Source organism: Aethalodelphis obliquidens, unplaced genomic scaffold (assembly GCF_003676395.1).
Source record: "Aethalodelphis obliquidens isolate GAN/ISIS:26980383/991018 unplaced genomic scaffold, ASM367639v1 scaffold71, whole genome shotgun sequence".
NCBI lineage: Eukaryota > Metazoa > Chordata > Mammalia > Artiodactyla > Delphinidae > Aethalodelphis > Aethalodelphis obliquidens.
The window spans coordinates 9,429,451-9,444,096 of record NW_020838015.1 but is presented as its reverse complement, the minus strand read 5'-3'; the positions used below and the strand labels follow the sequence as shown (position 1 = coordinate 9,444,096).

Here is a 14,646-nt window from a genome sequence, read left to right as displayed (position 1 = left end):
CGCAGGCCCAGGACATTCTGGGGAGCAGGGATTAAAAAAAGAGAAAAATATTCATCCTTTCCAAGCTTTTTTTCCCTGATAATTAGTAACAGTCTTATCAAAGACAGATGAACTCCTTATGTAAAATTTTGATTATAAAAAAATTATAGCAGTGCCGGGTATTCGGCAATGAGTGAGGCCAGTTACCAAACAGGATCGCTCCTCCCTCCCCAAATCTCTGAATACCTGCTTGTGATATCCCTGAAGGTCCTAATGGTTTGGATTTCACAAAGGGTAACAGTAGATGCCAGGCTACAGTCCAGTTAGTGGCTAGACAGCTTCTGAGTCTCATCCCAAAGATTTATTCTCCCAAAAGAAATAAACCTTGTACTCAAATCAAAACAAGTAAATGGAGTAAAATATCTTGTAATGTGTTTATAACTAAATGCATTGCGTAGATTGTTTGCAAAGATGATGTTATGGACCCAATTGTGTCCCTCCAAAATTCATATATTGAAGTCCTAACCCCTAGTGTGACTGTATTTGGAGATGGGGCCTTTAAAGAGGTAATTAAGGTTAAATGAGGTCATAAGGATGGACCCTAATCCAATATAACTGGTGTTTTTATAAGAAGAGGAAGAGACACCAGAGATGCATGGGCACAGAGAAAAGTCCACATGAGGACACAATGAGGAGGCAGCCAACTTTCAACCAAGGAGAGAGGCCTCAGGAACCAAACCTGGCAACATCTTAATCTTGGACTTCCAACCTCAACTGAAAAAATACATTTCTGTTGTTTAAGCCCAATAGTCCATGGTACTCCATTAGGATAGCCCGAGCAGATTAATACAGATGGCCGCAAACATTCCTCCCCTGTCTGTAGCTGAGTCCCCTGGCAATGTGACTTTGCAGCTCCCCATCCAGAGGTGGAGTCTATTTCCTCACCCCTTGAACCTGGGCTGGCTTTGTGACTTGCTTTGGCCAACAGAATGCAACAGAACTCCCATTATGTGAAATCTAGAGCCTAGGCCTCAAGAGACCTTGCAGCTTCTGCCTGGGCCCTAGTACAGTGCTGCCCTGAGCCCTCCATGCAAGGAAGCTGGTCAGGAGGATGAGAGGGAGCGTGAAAGAGAACCAAAGCACCCCTGCTGACAGCGGCACCAACTGCCAGACATGTGAGCAAGGCCATTGGAACTTCCAGCCCAGACGATCCTTCCATTGACTGTAGCCACATGATTGAGCAGAGAGATATCCAAGAGTGGAACCACCAGCTGATCCCAGCTCAAATTGCCTACCTACAGGATTGTGAGCAAATACACTGTTGTAATTCAAAGTCACTAAGTTTTGCAGTCCTTTGCTTTGCAGCAGTAACTAAGCTGACACAGCATTCTTCTCTCCCTGCCTAGCGCTGAGTGAACCTGAACATATTCCTAAAGGGAAAACGTTTTTTGGGCAGCCAAAGGGCCAATTCTTTTCTTTTCTTTCTTTTTTTTTTTTTTTTTTGTGGTACATGGGCCTCTCACTGTTGTGGCCTCTCCCGTTGCGGAGCACAGGCTCCGGACGCGCAGGCTCAGCCGCCATGGCTCACGGGCCCAGCCGCTCCACCGCATGTGGGATCCTCCCGGACTGGGGCACGAACCCGTGTCCCCTGCAACAGCAGGCGGACTCTCAACCACTGTGCCGCCAGGGAAGCCCTCTTTTTTTTAAAAAATATCTTTATTGGAGTATAATTGCTTTACAATGTTGTGTTAATTTCTGCTGTACAACAAAGTGAATCAGCTGTATGTATGCATATATCCCCATATCCACTCCCTCTTAAGCCTCGCTCCCATCCTCCCTATCCCACCCCTCTAAGTGGTCACAAAGCACCGAGCTGATCTCTCTGTGCTGTACGGCTGCTTCCCACTAGCCACCCATTTTACATTTGGCAGTGTATATATGTCAATGCTACTCTTACTTCGTCCCAGCTTCCCCTTCACGCCCTGTGTCCTCAGGTCCATTCTCTATGTCTGCGCGAAGGACAAATTCTTGTCCATAAGCCAGGGAACTCCCACACGGAGGTAGAGAAGACACTCCAGCCCCATGTCTGGGAGCCCCATTATGACACTCAACACTTGTCCACTTCAATTCTCTTTCCCCAGATTCAGAGTTCGTAGCCTTTGCTGTCTTTGAAATTGTGGTAATAACTACTGGAAATTCAAAAAAGAAAAAGGTTTTTTTTTTTAAGCAATTATGAGCCTTCAACCAAAGAAGTGTCACTGCAAGGTTTATATCTATATTTATGCCACTTTTTATTTTATTTTATTTATTTTTAAATTTTTTGGCTGCGTTGGGTCTTCGTTGATATGCGCGGGCTTCCTTGAGCGGGGACTACTCTTCGTTGCGGTGCGCGGGCTTCTCATTGCGGTGGCTTCTCTTGTTGCAGATCAGGGGCTCTAGGGCACAGGCTCAGTAGTTGTGGCGCGTGGGCTTAGTTGCTCTGCGGCATGTGGAATCTTCCTAGACCAGGGATCGAACCCATGTCCTCTGCATTGGCAGGTGGATTCTTAACCACTGTGCCACCAGGGAAGTCCCCTCTATCTCATATTTTGATTAAGCTTTGAATAGGTTTGTTTTTGATCAACATAAAGGCTTACATGCTAACAATACTGCCTTGAGATATTAGCTCTCAACTTCCAGCCTTTAGTTTCCTCAAAGTTATTCCCTGTGGTCAAGTGACATTTTTCATTCAGGAAAGTGGTATCACAGCAATCCTTCTAAACCTTCATTGAAATAGGAAACTGAAACACATCCCCACTTGGCAGAGGGAAAGCTAAACCACAAGGCTGAGAAATCTCCAGAAACTCAGCTAATGAGCTGAAAAGGCTTCTGACAAGCTATGTGACCTTTATATGGCCCTTCTTCAGACAAACACATGTGTATATACTTTATATGAACACTCACACAGACAAGTGCATGCGTGCTTGTGAGGACTGTTAAAACCATAGATTGGTCAGGGGCCTCGAGGTGAAAAGCCTAATTATGTGGACTGATCAAAGTAATTTGGTAGGCAACACCCCACCCTAGAGAGCTAGTTATTCTTTTAAAATAACTCAGTGAGGTTTTCACACAAGAGTTTGGGATTCGATCTTAGGCAGGAGAGGAACACCTGTAAAATTTATAGAATGTATTAGATCTGCCTAATCAAAATTCATTTACTCAACAAACATTTTTATTGAGGTATAATTGACATATAACATGATATTATTTTCAGGTGTACAACATAATGATTGGTTATTTGTATACATTGCAAAATGATAACCACAATAAGTCTAGTTACCATCTGTCACCACATAAAATTACAAAATGTTTTTTCTTGTGATGAGAACTTTTAAGATTTTACTTCTAGCAACTTTCAAATATGCAATACAATACTATTGATTTTAGTCACCATTCTGTACATTACATCCCCATGACTTATTTATTTTATAACTGGAAGTTTATACCTCTTGACCTCCTTCATCCACCTTCCCAACCCCCAGTCCCTCTGGCAACCACCAATCTGTTCTCTGTATCTGTGAGTTTAGTTTAGTTTGATTTGGTTGTTCGTTTTGTTTTCCAGATTCCACATATAAGGGAAATCATACAATATTTGTCTTTCTCTGTCTGACTTTTTTCACTTAGCATAATACCCTTAAGGTCCATCCATGTTGCTGCAAATGGCAAAATTTCATTCATTTTTATGGCTGAGTAATATTCCATTGTGTATATATACCACAACTTCTTTATCCATTCATCCATAGATGGACACCTAGATTGTTTCCATGTCTTGGCTATTGCAAACAATGCTGCAGTGAACATAGGGGTGCATATATCTTTTCAAATCAGTGTTTTCGATTTTTTTGGATAAATACCCAAAAGTGGAACTGCTGGATCACATGGTAGTTCTATTTTTAATTTTTGAGAAACCTCTATACTATTTTCCATAGTGGCTGCACCAATTTACATTCCCACCAACAGTGCACAAGGGTTCCCTTTTCTCCACATCCTCACCAACACGTGTTCTTTCTTCTCGTTTTTTTTTTTCTTTAATTTTTTCTTTATTTATTTTTGGCTGGCCATGCAGCATGCAGGATCTTAGTTCCCCGACCAGGGATCAAATCCCTGCCCCCTGCAGTGGAAGCACAGAGTCTTAACCACTGGACCGCCAGGGAAGTCCCTCTTTCTTATCTTTTTGATGATGGCCATTCTGACAGATGTGAGTGAGGTGGTATCTCATTGTGGTTTTGATTTGCATTTCCCTGATGATTAGTGATGTTGAGCATCTTTTCATGTGCCTGTTGGCCATCTGTATGTCTTCTTTAGAAAAATGTCTGTTGGACTTCCCTGGTGGCTCAGTGGTTGAGAATCCGCCAGCCAATGCAGGGGACACGGGTTTGAACCCTGTTCCAGGAAGATCCCACATGCCGCGGAGCAGCTAAGCCTGTGCACCACAACTGAGTCTGCTCTCTGGAGCCTGCGAGCCACAACTACTGGGCCCACATGCCACAACTACTGAGGCCTGCATGCCTGGAGCCCATGCTCCGCAACAAGAGAAGCCACCGCAATGAGAAGCCCATGCACTACAACGAGGAGTAGCCCCCGCTCACCACAACTAGAGAAAGCCTGTGCACAGCAACAAACAACCAATGCAGCCAAAAATAAATAAAAATAAAATCAATTTTTTTTTTAAAAAAGAAAAATGTCTATTCAGATCCTCTGCCCATTTTTTAATTGGATTGTTTGGAATTTTGCTATGGAGTTGTATGAATTCTTTATATATTTGGATATTAACCCTTTATTGGATATATAATTTGCAAATATTTTCTCCCATTCCATAGGTTGATTTTTCATTTGTTGATGGTTTTCTTTATAGTGCAGAAGCTTTTTAGTTTGATGTAGTCCCACTTGTTTATTTTTGCTTTTGGAGTCAGATCCAAAAAATCATCTCCAAGACTGATATCAAGGACTTACTATCTTTGTTTTCTTCTAGGAGTTTTATGGTTTCAGGTCTTACATTCAAGTCTTCAATCCATTTGAGTTAATTTTTGTGTGTGGTGTTAGATATTGGTCTAGTTCCATCTTTTACATGTGGCAGTCCAGTTTTCCCAACACAATGTATTGAAAAGACTGTCCTTACCCCATTATATATTCTTGGCTCCTTTGTCATGAATTAATTGACCATATATGCATGGGTTTATTTCTGGGCTCTCTATTCTGTTCCATCGATCTATGTGTCTGTTTTTATACCACAATCAAGTTAGTTAACACACTCATCACCTCACAGAGTTACTGTTTGTGTGTATGTGTGTGTGTGTGTGTGTGTGTGTGTGTGTGTGTGTGTGGTGAGAACACTTAAAATCTACTCTCTTAGCAAATTTCAAGTGTACAATACAGTATTGTTACTATAGTCACCACACTGTACATTAGATCTCTAGAACTTATTCATCTCATAACTGGATGTTTGTACCCTTTGACCAACATCTCCCCATTTTTCCCAATGCTCCCTCCCCCCCAGCCCCTAGCAACCACTATCTCATTCTAAAGACATCATTATAGCATTGTGTCTTTTAAAATCCAGTTAACTATGTTTCCCAAACTCGGCTAACTCAGCAAAAATGAGGGATTTCTCAGTCTCAATAACTTGGTTCTATTTTGGACACAGAACTGAACATTTCCCTGCTTGAGTAAATCTGATCTTCTCACTTCCACACAGGGAAATTTAGGACCCTAAACACCAAATCTGCCCTTTTAGTAGAACATGAAGCTGCTGCCAATGATGGGAGGTGACAACTAAGCCAACCAGAGCACCATCAGCTGCCCTTTCCCCGGCCTCAGGGTAGAAATTTCTTGAGTGTGCCCCTGCAGCCATGAATTGGAACTTTCAGGATCAATTTCCTTTTTGGCCTAATACATAATTTGCAAAACAAAATTATTTGGCGTCTGATGGCCTGCAACTGTAGTAACCACCTACTGGTTTGGTCTGTTGTCATTGATAGCTGAACTCTTGACGTCTTCTTGGTTCACCCTTAGTTGACTCGAGTTTTCAGAGCCAAAGTGAATTGGATCTCAAACTGAATCCTTGCCCCCAGACAAAAGCTCTGTCCCTGCTTTAATACAGGGGATTGACCTGATGAATTACTCAGGCATCTCTATTCCCTGAGAGGTCTCTTGAATATCTACTGTTCAAGGTGTTCTGCCAGAGGCTTTACATACATTCTCTCCTTTAACCGTCACAACTAGTCCACAAGGTAGCTACTTTTGTCTGCATTTTACTAAGGAGGAAACTGAAATTCAGAGAATTTAGGTGACCTGTTTGTTCAAGGCCACACAACCAGCACAAATAAAGCTGAGTGGTGTCTTCTAAAATTCAGTCCCCTGTTCCCCTATCCCCTCACCTCACTCATCTATCAAACTCCTATTCATCCTTCGGATTTTAGCTGAGGCACCTCTTTCCACAGGACTCCTTCCCTGACACCCCTAGCTCAGGTTCTGTGCCTCTCCTGTGGGCTCCCGTGGCCCCTGGACTTACCCCATCATCCCTCTGTAATCCGTAAGTGGCCAAGAGACTTGTGGCTTGACTTTACAGTTTCAAGCGTGTAGGAGATGTTCAAGAAATAGCTGGGGGATGAGTAAATAAATGAATGCATGAACGGTGCACTCCCCAGGTTTCCACAAAACCTCATAGTCTCCCATAACCCACAGTAAGCCCAGCGCTGAGCCCTCTGGGGTGGGGGACAAAAATGAATGAGTCCCGCCCTTGTGGTTTCTTTGCTAGTTGAAGAGACAATCCAGAAAACAATGATTGGTAATGCAGTGTCCTCTGAGCTAGAGGAGAGGGTGTGGTGGATGGAGGGCAACTGAGGCAGGAAGATCAACTGATGTCATTGGTGAGGAGGCAAATAAAGTTTGGTTCATCCAAATTAGTTTCTCAATCCAAATATGAGAACAATCACATGAATATAAATTATGAACTGGGGAATCAAGCCTGATACCTTCATAGTCAGATGCGGATGGATAGGCTAAATGCACTCTTACCTGTGAGTGATGTATTATCTACAAGTAGGTATTATTACAAGTGATGTATTATTTGTCAGTAATTCCGGGGCATTTTGCATGCCACTTGTCCCCTTCTCCCTGCTCTCACCTTCTCAAGCCCGAGTCTTCCATAGAACCTGCCCTCCTTGGTCACGGTCATGCGTTGCCTTCCCTCTGGACTTCACCCAGTCCTTGCTCAGCCACGCCGGCTCTGCTGGTTCCATTTTGGGGCAGCACGGGCCTGGGCTGAGCTGTGCTCTGAGGCTGATGGCAGTCCGAGGACAAGAATAGTGCGTGCCTCATATTCCTGTGTTCCCTCCACAGTGCCTGGGTTAGAGCAGGCCGAAAGATAGAGAAAGGTATACTATATGTGTGTGATAGAGAATTTATTACTTCCTTAAAAATGTTTAGAGCAATCTGTCTATCAGACTGTGATTCAGAGTTTCCTGGTCTAATAGTTTGTGATTTCACTCCTGCAAGCATCAGAGGTTTGCCTCTGCTTGAAGCACACGCTAACTTCAGCCCAAAGCCAAATAGCTCTCCTCTCATCATTCACTGGCCAGCCTGAGGGCAGCTGGATGAGCCGGAGGGAGTGGAATTTATTCTTTTTTTAAAAATATTTATTTATTTATTTATTTGGCTGGGTCGGGTCTTAGTTGCAGTGCACGGGCTCAGTAGTTGCGGCATGGGCTTAGTTGCCCCTCGGCATGTGGGATCTTAGTTCCCCGACCAGGGATTGAGCCTGCACCCCCTGCATTGGAAGTGTGAAGTCTTAACTACTGGAACTCCAGGGAAGTCCCTGGAATTTATTCTGTGTGTTCTTTTTGTCATCCTGAAAGGAAAAGAACTATCGCTTTTTTGTTTTACTTTTCCTTCTGTAATGTATCTTTTTTTTCTTTGCAGATAAGAATAGATAATATTGTGCCTTTAATTAAGGAAAATAAAAGCAATTTGAGCACATTGCTTCAACACTGCAACTCGAGCACCAAATTACAAGAGAAAGGGAGAAAATCCCCTTTTCATCTGTTGTTATAAAATTCTTAGGATTTATAGATATTATGTACCTACTGTCAATAGTTCTAAAATGCTCAGGTTAGTGTATATAGGCTGGTGACAATTATAGGCAAGAAATGTGAAAGGCATACATATTAAATATAAAAAATATAAATAATAAATGTAAGAAGGTGTTGTACAGCAGAAACTAACACAACATTGTAAGTTAACTATACTCCAGTAAAAAAATTTTTTAATGTAAAAAGGGAATTCCCTGGCAGTCCAGTGGTTAGGACTCCATGCTTTCACTGCCAAGGGTCTGGGTTCAATCCCTGGTCAGGGAACTAAGATCCTGCAAGCCATGCGGCATGGCCAAAAAATAAATAAATAAATAAAATTAAATAAATTAACCTTAAAAATATATACAGTGCTTCAGGTTTCATGGGAGCCATTTTATTTGCAGAAGGTAAAAGTCTAGTAGGAACACAAGAGAGAGGATAGCTGAGAGAAAGATCGTTGAGGAGGTAGGAGGCAATGGGGGTCAGAGCCCAGGGAAAGGGTTGCCTGGAATAGGAGAAGCCATCTCTACCCCTCGGATCTGAGGCAAAGAGGTGAGAGTGCAGCAGACAAAAAAAAAAACATGATAATGTGGTAATCATTTCACAATATACACATATATCAAATCATTATGTTGCACACCTAAAACTAATACAGAGGTATATGTTAATTATATCTCAATTTAAAAATAATAAACATTAAAAAAAAAAGGAAACAAACAACCTGATCAAAAAATGGGCCAGGGGGGCTTCCCCGGTGGCACAGTGGTTGAGAGTCCGCCTGCCGATGCAGGGGACGTGGGTTCGTGCCCCAGTCCGGGAGTATCCCACATGCCACGGAGCGGCTAGGCCCGTGAGCCATGGCCGCTGAGCCTGCGCGTCCGGAGCCTGTGCTCTGCAACGGGAGAGGCCACAACAGTGAGAGGCCTGCATACTGAAAAAAAAAAAAAAAAAAAATGGGCCAGGGACTTCCCTGGTGGCACAGTGGCTAAGAATCCGCCTGCCAATGCAGGGGACATGGGTTCGATCCCTGGTCTGAGAAGATCCCAGATGCTGTGGAGCAACCAAGCCCGTGTGCCACAACTACTGAGCCTGCGCTCTAGAGCCCGCGAGCCACAACTACTGAAGTCTGAAAGCCTAGAGCCCATGCTCTGCAACAAACAAGAGAAGCCACCACAATGAGAAGCCCGCACACTGCAACGAAGAGTAGCCCCTGCTCGCTGCAACTAGGGAAAGCCTGCACACAGCAACGAAGACCCAAGGCAGGGCTTCCCTGGTGGCGCAGTGGTTGGGAGTCCGCCTGCTGATGCAGGGGACGCGGGTTCGTGCCCCGGTCCGGGAAGATCCCACATGCTGCGGAGCGGCTGGGCCCATGAGCCATGGCCGCTGAGCCTGCGCATCCGGAGCCTGTGCTCCGCAACGGGAGAGGCCACAACAGTGAGAGGCCCGCGTACCAAAAAAAAAAAAAAAAAAAAAAAAAAGACCCAAGGCAGCCAAAAATAAATAAATACATTTATTTTTTTAAAAAATGGGCCAAAGACCTGAACAGACACCTCACCCAAGAAAATATACAGATGGCAAATAAGCATATGAAAAGATACTCCACACCATATATCATCAGGGAAATGCAAATTAAAACGACAATAAGATACCACTACAGACCTATTAGAACGGCCAAAATCCAGAACACTGACAACACCAAACGCTGGTGAGGATGTGGAGCAACAGGAACTCTCATTCATTGCTAGTGGAAATGCAAAATGGTACAGCCACTTTGGAAGACAGTTGGGCAGTTTCTTAAAAAAGTAAACATACTTTTACCATACAGTCCAGCAATTGCGCTCCTTGGTATTTACCCAAAGGAGCTGAAAACTTATGTCCACACAAAAACCTGCACGTGGATGTTTACAGCAGCTTTATTCATAATTGTCAAAACTTGGAAGCAACCAAAATGTCCTTCAGTGGGTGAATAAGTAAACTGTGATACATCCAGACAATGGAACATTATTCAGTGGTCAAAGGAAAAGAGTTATCAAGCCATGAAAAGACACGGAGGAACTTAAACACACATTACTAAGTGAAAGAATCCAATCTGAGAAGCCTCCATACTGTTTGATTCCAACTATAAGACATTCTGGAAAAGGCAAACTATGGAGACAGTAAGGTCAGTGGTTGCTAGGGGTTAGGACAGAGGGAGGGATGAATAGGTAAGAACACAGAGGATTTTTAGGGCAGTGAAGATACTCTGTATGATACTGTGATGGTGGATACAAGTCATTAAAAATTTGTCCAAACCCATAGAATGTGTAACACCAAGAATGAACCCTAATTAGGAGATTGGGATTACCAGATACACACTACTATATATAAAATAGATAGCTAATAAGGACCTACAGTATAGCTGAGGGAACTCTACTCAATATTCTGGAATAACCTATATGGGAAAAGAATGTAAAAAAGAGGGGATATATGTATATGTATAACTGATTCACTTTGCTGTACACCTGAAACTAACACAACACTGTAAATCAACTATACGCCAATAAATTTTTTTTAAAAAAAGAGTGAACCCGAATGTAAACTATGGACTTTGGGTGATAATGGCATGTCAATGTAGCTTCATCAATTGTAACAAACGCACCACTCTGGTGGGGGATGTTGATAGTTGGGGAGGCTGGGGGCGGGCAGGAGGTACATGGGAACTTTCTGCTCAATTTTGCTGTGAACCTACAACTGCTCTAAGAAACAAAGTATGTATATTTTTTAAAAAGATTAATTCCTGGGGCTTCCCTGGTGGCACAGTGGTTAAGAATCCGCCTGCCAATGCAGGGGACATGGGTTCGAGCCCTGGTCTGGGAAGATCCCACATACCGCAGAGCAACTAAGCCCGTGCACCACAAGTACTGAGCCTGCGCCTAGAGCCCGCGCTCCGCAACAAGAGAAGCTACCTCAATGAGAAGCCTGCGCACCGCAACGAAGAGTAGCCCCCGCTCACCACAACTAGAGAGAGCCCGCATGCAGCAACGAAGACCCAGTGCAGGCAAAAATAAATAAATTTAAAAATGTTTTTAAAATAAAATAAAAGTTTAAAATAATTTATTTTAAAAATTTTTAAAAAGGAGAAAGGACATAATCTCAGAATATAGCCACATCATCCTCTGGGGCTCCAGAGACCCAGAGAAGGAAGCAAGAATGGGGGTTAAGATGGCAATGACTGAGCAGGAAGGAGAGAAGAAAGGTAAGGAGAATTCCATTTTTCCAGATCATGTAGGATGGGACATATGCTGGAAGAAAAAAGGAAATAAGCTTGGGGTTAGTGGTAAAACTTTGGAAGATCTTTTGAGGGAAATGGGAATTTCTTCCCAGAGGCAAACAAAAGGTCTGTTTGATGGTATTAAGGCCCAATAGCACCTGTGATCCCTTCTTGGTTAAGAACTTGCTGCAGGGCTTCCCTGGTGGCGCAGTGGTTGGGAGTCCGCCTGCCGATGCAGGGGACGCGGGTTCGTGCCCCGGTCTGGGAGGATCCCGCATGCCGCGGAGCGGCTGGGCCCGTGAGCCATGGCCACTGGGCCTGCGCGTCCGGAGCCTGTGCTCCGCAACGGGAGAGGCCACAACAGTGAGAGGCCCGTGTACCGCAAAAAAAAAAAAAAAAAAAAAAAAAAAAGAACTTGCTTCAGCTGCACCTCACTAGTTATTAGTATGATTTGGGGAGAAACAGGGAGATAGCACAGAAATTATGGTCTATTTGTTGAAGACTGGAAAAGTCTGATTGCAAGCCAAGAAAATGAAATCTTTTGTGGCAAAGAACGCTAGAAAAGCTTCTCACAATTCTAATAGCAGGTCCTTGAGGAAGTCAGTAGTCTTTGGTCAAGAGAACAGTGGTGGCAGCAGCATCTCCTTAGCCCTGGTTCCTCATCTGGCTTATCTTCCAGGCACACACTGTGGTTGGTTGTTGCTGTGACTGCTGGGGCAAGATAAAGCCTGTTCATCTCTCCTGAGTCTGGGCACATGTTTTATAGCTTCATCTAGGTATAATGTACATATCATAAAATTCACGCATTGTAAGTGTACAATTCAATGATTTTTTAAAAAAATTATTTTCGGCTGCATTGGGTCTTTGTTGCTGTGCACGGGCTTTCTCTAGTTGTGGTGAGTGGGGGCTACTCTTCCTTGCGGTGCACAGGCTTCTCACTGTGGTGGCTTCTCTTGTTGCGGAGCACTGGCTCTAGGTGCGTGGGCTTCAGTAGTTGTGGCACGCAGGCTCAGTGGTTGTGGTTCACGGGCTTAGTTGCTCTGCGGCATGTGGGATCTTCCTGGACCAGGGATCGAACCTGTGTCCCCTGCGATGGCAGGAGGATTCTTAACCACTATGTCACCAGGGAAGCCCAATTCAATGATTTTTAATAAATTGATAGAATCATACAACCAACATCACGATCCAGTTTCAGAATTTTTTCATCACTTCCAAAATTTCCCTCAAGCCCACTTTTAGTCACTCCCCACTCCCGACCTCCCCAGCCCCAGGCAACCACTGACCTTTCTGTCCCTGTGGATTTACCTTTTCTGGACTTTTCACATAAATGGACTCATACAACATGTAGGCCTTTCTATCTGGCTCCTTTCGCTCAGTGTAATGTTTTTGAGGTTCATCCATGTGGTAGAATGTATCAGTGTTTTGTTCCTTTTTATTGCTGATAGTAATCCATTGTTTGGATATACTACATTTTATTTATCCATTCACCAGTAATGGACATATGGATAGTTTCTAGATTTTGGTTATTATGAATAATGCTGCTATAAATATTCACATACAAGTCTTTGTGTGGACATGCTTTTATTCTCTTGAGTAGATTCCTAGGAGCAAAATTGCTGGGTTGTATAGTTAGTTTATGAATAAATTTTCAAGAAACCTGTCAAACACCTTTCCAAATGACTGTACCATTTTAAATTCCCATCAACAATGTATGAGGGTTCTAGTTTCTCCACATCCTTGTCAACACTTGGTATTATTTTTCTTTTTGGCAATAGCCATTCTAAATGGTGTGTAGTGGCATCTTATTGCGGTTTTTTTTTTTTTTTTTTTGCGGTACGCGGGCGTCTCACCGCCGCGGCCTCTTCCGTTGCGGAGCACAGGCTCCGGACGCGCAGGCTCAGCGGCCATGGCTCACGGGCCCAGCCGCTCCGCGGCATGTGGGATCTTCCCGGACCGGGGCACGAGCCCGTGTCCCCTGCATCGGCAGGCGGACTCCCAACCACTGCGTCACCAGGGAAGCCCTTATTGTGGTTTTAATTTGCATTTCCTTAAAGACTAATGAAACCGAGCATCTATTTCTCATGTGGTTATTAGCCATTCCTATATCTTCTTTGGTGAAATGTCTACTCAAATTTTTGCCAATTTTTAAATTGGGTTGTTTGTCTTCTTACTGAGTTTGAAGAGTTCTTTGTATTTTCCAGATATAAGTCCTTTATCAGATATGTGACTTGAAAATATTTTCTTTCAGTCTATGGTTTGTCTTTTTTTTTGAGAAAAATACGATTTTATTTTACAATATTCATTGAAAAAAATACTGGAAGAATATATATAAAGTCTTCAACAGTGTTTATTCTGGGGTGATAGAAATTTTAGGTAGTAAACTTTACTCTTCATGCTACATATTTCTGTAATTTAAAACATTTTTTTCATTTTAATGGGTATTACTTTTTATGTTTTAAAAATATGGAATGCTTCATAAATTTGTGTGCCATCTTTGTGCAGGGGACATGCTAATCTTCTCTATATTGTTCCAATTTTAGTATATGGGCTGCTGAAGCAAGCACTGTCTTTGCATTTTCTTAGGTATATCTTTTGAAGTGTAAACATTTAAAATTTTAATGATGTCTGGTTTACCAACTTTTTTCTTTTATGGGTTTTTTGTTGTCTTTTTGAAAAACTCTTTGCCTAATCTCAAAGTTGCAAAGATTTTCTCCTATGCTTTCTTCTAAACATTTTATAGTTTTACATATAGGTTTATGATCCATTTTGAATTAATTTTTATGTGTGGTGTGAGATAACAGTCTTTTCCCCATTGAATTATCTTAGTACTTTTGTCAAAATCAATTGACCATAAATTTAGGGGTTATTTCTAGACTTTCAATTCTATTACATTGATCTATATGCCTATCTTTATGCAAATACCACACCGTCTTGATTATTGTAGGTTTATAGTAAGTTTTGAAATTGGGTAGTAGAAGTCCTTCAGCTTTGCTCTTTTTCAAAATTGTTTTGGCTATTCCAGGTCCTTTGCACTTCCCTATAAATTTTAGGTTTAGCTTGTCAATTTCTACAACAAAGCCTCCTAGGATTTTCTTAGAGAGTTCATTGAATCTATAGATCAATTTTGGGAAAATTGCCACCTTAACAATATTGAGTGTTTCCCATGAACATGAATTGTTTCTCCATTTATTTAATTTCTCTCAGCAATGTTTTAAGTTTTCAGAGCACAAATCTTGAGTTTCTTTTGTTAAATTTATTCCTAAGTATTTTATTCTTTTGGATACAATTGTCAATGCAGTTGTCTTCTTT

At 42.5% G+C, this 14,646-nt stretch overlaps 1 non-coding gene across 1 annotated transcript; it reads right to left on the bottom strand.

Annotated features, from left to right (window-relative positions):
• Positions 1–13,794: 13,794 nt before the first annotated feature.
• On the bottom strand, positions 13,795–13,901 carry LOC113612011 (U6 spliceosomal RNA). Its single transcript, XR_003429693.1, has one exon. It is a non-coding gene; the product is annotated as a U6 spliceosomal RNA (small nuclear RNA).
• Positions 13,902–14,646: the final 745 nt, after the last annotated feature.